The sequence below is a fragment of the Trichechus manatus genome, unplaced genomic scaffold (genome assembly GCF_000243295.1).
Source record: "Trichechus manatus latirostris isolate Lorelei unplaced genomic scaffold, TriManLat1.0 scaffold00204, whole genome shotgun sequence".
Classification (NCBI taxonomy): Eukaryota; Metazoa; Chordata; class Mammalia; order Sirenia; family Trichechidae; genus Trichechus; species Trichechus manatus.
In genome coordinates, this window is record NW_004444140.1 from 1,377,806 (window position 1) to 1,383,210 (window position 5,405).

Here is a 5,405-nt window from a genome sequence, read left to right on the forward strand (position 1 = left end):
CGCCGCCGCCTCCACCTCTCGCGGCAGTCCGGGCCGGAGCGCGGCGGCTGCGGGGACGCGGACCCCGCCTGCCCGCGGGGAGCGGTCGTGCTGCAGTTCGCCCCGGGGGTAAGCGCCTTTTCGGTGTGCAGCTTGCCGCCGCCGCCGCCGGTCTGAGAACCCAGAGAGGCGAGGTGCAGGGAACAACCGCCACCGCCGCCGCAGTCTCAGTGCTTCGGCCGCGGCGCCCCCAGCGGCGGTGGCCTGCAGTGCACCGCGGGGCGGGGAAATTCAGGCAGGTGGGCGGGCGAACGGGCGCTTTTCCGGGGAAACTAATCAGCGATGGCAGTTAGGGAGTCACGCCTCTCTGGGTTAAACCCGTTGCTCTCCAGTGGAGTCCAACTCATAGCGACCCCATAGGACCGAGTAGAACTGTCACATAGGGTTTGCAAGGCTGTAATCTTTACGGAAGCAGACTGCCACATCGTTCTCAGGCGGAGCCGCCGGTGGGTTCGAACTGCCAACTTTCTGGTGAGCAGCTCAGGGCTTAACCCAAACGAACCAAAAAAGAGCTTTCCTTTATGGCTTCCTCTCTGCCTTTGAATTTTTGCTCCGCCTCCTTTCTCTTCTTCTCCCGCCGGTTATTCACCCCCCCCCCCCCCGCCTTGGGCTTGGGAGTCACGGTTAATGGGGTCAAATTGAAATCATAAAACTGACATCTCCTTTAAAAAAAACAAAAAACCAAACCCGTTGCCACCAAGTGGATTCTGACTCATACCGACATCTCTTTTAGGTACTCTAAATATACTTCAAATATAAAATGAGGGTGGGGCAAGAAAAAGGAAAAGGATTAAAACGCGCTGAGGGCCTGTCTAGTGCCCAGGCACTACAGGAGTATTAGGCTGCAGAAGTTTTTTCTTTATACCTTAGCTAATTCCTCTCACCCAGGGTAAAGAGTACCAAAACCAAAACCCACTGCCATCCACTGAGTCGATTTTGACCCATAGAGGCCCTATAGGACAGAGTAGAACTGCCCCACAGGGTTTCAAAGGCTGTAAATCTTTACAAAAGCAGACTGCCACATCTGTCTCCCACAGAGCAGCTGATGGGTTGGAACCATCGACCTTTCCGTTAGCACCCAGTGCTTTAACCACTGTACCTCCAGGGCTCCTTGTAAAGAGTACAGAAGAGATTAAGATTTTAGCTGTTCATGCAGAGCGTGGAAAAGCCTAAAAATCAAATTCTGTAAGACAGGCTTAAAAAAAAAAAAAAAAAAACTCTAGATGCACAGCAATTACCTGCCTTCTACAGGCAAGTATATACAGTTACAATATATAGTAAAACCTGCGAAATCTGGAACCTGTGTAAGGCAGAAACCTGTCAGAAAAGGAAAACTCCAAAATTTTCCACTAATAGTGATAGAAAAGTGGTAAGACTGCACCCTGTCAAAGGCGGAAAGCTTTCGAGACCTGGAAAAACAAGGCCCTCCCATGGAGTTCTGGCTCCCAGAGGTTTCACTGTATGTTGACTTACTTATGTAATAATGTGCCTGTTTTTTAACTGCAGTCCTGTCCTTTTAATGCAAAGATTCCCTCACAATAATCTCTGAAATTGAAGAGATTCTTTCCCAGTTCACCTATTTATTTGTACATTCATTCATACAAAAGTATTTTTTAAGTGCTTAAAATGTCAGTCACTGTGCTAGGCCCCAATGATCAAGAAACAGTACCTGCCCTCAAGAATTTTATAATCTAATGAGGTAGACATATATAAATCAGTCATTAAAAAACAAACTTAGCATTATGTTCAGAATACTGTGGGCATTCAGAGAAGGAGCAACTTGTCTAGAAATCAGAGGAGGAAGCAATTAATTGAAGTCTGTGTGCTGAATCTCAAGGAATGAGTAGGATTTGGGACAAAGGAAGGGGAGGTGTTCTAGCTGAAAGAAATAGGAAAAGGAAAGACGTAGAGGCAGGATTTAGGAGTTTTGGGGAGGGATTGGTAGTGGATGAAGCTTGATGCCCAGCAGAACAAAGGGATAAAGCAGTGGGAAAAGTTAAGGGGATTTTGAGTGTGTAGCTTGGCCCTCTGGATGGATGTTAATTTCACTGACCGAGCAGTGGAGGGCAGGAGGAGGGCAAGCTGAGAATGAAAGAGAAAATGACTGTTTGAGCTGCCCACAGGACGTTTAGGGAGAGAGGTCCCATGGGCAACTGGAGCCAGTGGTGTCACGAGGGTTGGTGCACCCAGTGCTGTAACTCGTGGTGTCAGCCCCACCCCCCCATGGACCTCCTCCCATACCAAACCATACAGAATCCTTAGTAATGTTTTTTGTACTAATGTCACTGGTAAATTGTAATTCTCATATATCATCTTCTTTTCCTTTAATCACTACTTCGTTCTCAAAAAAGTTATTGATGTAGGTTCACAAATACTAATTATCACAGTATTAGAGCTAACACACCAGAAAATTTGACAAAATCAGCAACTATAAAAACACCAGAAGCAAACAAAACCACAACATGTGCTTATAACTCATGCAGATGAAACCATGTGATTAGAAGCATCATTGTAATTGGGTAATAATGACAGCTCTCACCGGAGTGCATTACCACCCCCCCACCAAAAAAAAAAAACCAAACCAGTTACCACAGAGTTTTAGCCTTGTAGGTATATTGACACATGTAAGCTGGGCTCGTTTTTGTTGTTATAACTAACTACAGGGATATTTTTATACATAGTCATTTTGGTGTCACCCCCCCGACAGTGTCACTGGTGCAGTCCACACCCCCCGCACCCTCCACACCCTCCTAGTGATGCCACTGTCTGGAGCTCAGATGGAAAAGTTAGGAGAGTTCTACTCTGACACATGTGGGGTCACCCAGAATTGACTCAACGGCAACTGGTACTGGTATGTGCCAGGAACTATGCTGGGAACTAGAGGTATAAATGAGTAAGACACACAGGAGTTTTATAAACAAGTGGAGGAAAACATGGATATGCAAACAGTTTAATCAAAGTATTAGGAAAAAAGAGAGAGAGCCATGATCCCTGCGAGGCAGTGGGAGTTTCAAGGAAGTGCTACAGAGAGATCCCAGAGGACTGGGACTGAAAAGAAACTACTGAATTGAGGAACTAGGAGGTCACTGGTAATCTTGACAAGAGAAAATCTCCATAAAAGCGGGTGGTAAAGTAAGATTAAAATAGTCTGGGAAAGGAATGGGAGATAGTAAAGAGGAGTGGGTGACTGAAATTTATTTTTTTCTGATTTTTGTCAGTAGCTAGAGGAGAGGCTTCAAGCTTTGTCAATAAGATTCAGGAACTAACCAATATTTATTGAATGCCTGTTATATACCAAGCACTTCAATAGGTGGTGGAGGTCAGACATGCAGTCCCTGACCTAGATGTTACAGTCTTGTTGGAAGACAAGATAAGTAAGCAGGCAGTGCAATCTATACATACGGCAAATAGAGGCTGCTGTGGGAGAACATCCAACCAGACTAAGTATGTTTATGGAAGGCTTTCTGGAGTGACATTTGAGCTGAAGCCTGAATGAGAGTGGGGGTGGAGAGGAGTTTCCAGGAAGAAGGTTCTGCATGTGCAAAGGCTCAGAGGAAGAGAGACCATATAGCAGGAGGAACTGAAAGTGGTTCATTCTGGCTGGAATTTAGAGTGGGGGATGGTAATAGAAGTGTAACAGGGAGCCATTGAAGGCTTAATGCAAAGGAACAATATATTTGGATTTGCATTTCATAAAGCTCTGCAGCTGCAGTGAAAAGGGAGAAAGGGAGACAGTCTGTTACTGTTTTTTTTCAGACTCACAATTTGATTATTAAACACCTTGTATGAGTCAGGATCCAGGCAGGAAACAGATGTCACACTCTAAGTTTTTAAATAAGGAAAGTTTACTTAAACGACTCTTCACAGAATTGAGGGCAGTGTAAGAGATCTATATAGTCTCGTGGGGAGTAGGAGGAAAGAGAAGATAAATAATCCTGATCTCTCTTTCCTCCTAACTTCTGATCTTTTGCTGATGCTGCCTATGATCCAAAACCAGTCAAAGCTACAGAGGAGCCTAGAAGATGGAGTTTGGAGGAAACAGCCTCCTAGGGCACAAAGTAGGGCACTGAAGGGTAGAGAATGGACGGAGATAGGAGAGCAGAAAGCTACCAGCACACACTTGATTCAGTCAGTATTCACTGCAGGTACCAGAAACCATTCTAGCCATTTCAAACAAAAAGAGATTTCATTCAGGCAATTCGGTGCTTCCAACATCCTTGAAAAGGCTGGAGGAGTGGAAATCAGCAGACTGACACTGGACAATTGAATTCAGTCACATCATTTGTTATAAACATCACTAGTGCTCAACCAATATCTGGTTCTCCTTTTCTTCCTGGGCAGATGAGAGTTTATACTTTCTAGTCCCCTTGCAGTTAGTGGGGGCCATGTGACAAGTTCTAGCCAATGAAATGTGAACAAAGGTGCCCTGTCACTTCTAGGATGAGACAGTCAAAAGCCTTTGAGCAGTTCTCTAGACTCTCTCTTCCATTGCCACAACAGTCATGGAGCAGGCCTTGAGTTAAGAAGTAGTAGCTACAAGACTGAAGTAGCCCAGATCACTCAGTGAATTTTTTGTCAGTGAGGAAGAAACTTTTGTTGTATTAAGCCACTGAGATTTTTAGGATTGCTTGTTACTACAGTGTTGTTGTAGTTGTCAGGTGCTGTCAAGTTGGTTCACTTTTAGCGACGCTATGTACAGCTGAAGGAAACACTGCCCGGTCCTGTGCCATCCTCACAATTGTTGCTACGCTTAAGCTCATTGTTGCTGGCATGGTGCCAAACCATCTCGTTGAGGGTCTTCCTCTTTTTCACTGACCCTCTACCAAGCATGTTGTCCTTCTCCAGGGGCTGGTCCCTCCTGATAACATGTCCAAAGTATGTGACACGAAGTTTTCCATCCTCGTTTCTAAGGAGCATTCTGGCTGTAGTTCTTCCAAGACAGATTTGTTTGTTCTTCTGGCAGTCCACGGTATATTCATATTCTTCGACAACACTGTAATTCAAAGGCATCAATTCTTCTTCAGTCTTCTTTATTCATTGTCTAGCTTTTGCATGCGTATGATGTGATTGAAAACACCATGAACTGGGTCAGGTGCACCTTAGTCCTTAAAGTGGCATCTTTGCTTTTTAACACTTTAAAGAGGTCTTTTGCAGCAGATTTGCCCAATGTAATGTGTCCTTTGATTTCCTGGCTGCTACTACCATGGTCGTTGATTGTGGATCCAAGTAAAATGAAATCTTTGACAACCTCAACGTTTTCTCTGTTTATCATGATGTTGCTTATGGGTCCCACTGTGAGGATTTTTGTTTTCTTTATGTTGAGGTGTAATCCATACTGAAGGCTGTGGTCTTTGATCTTCATCAGT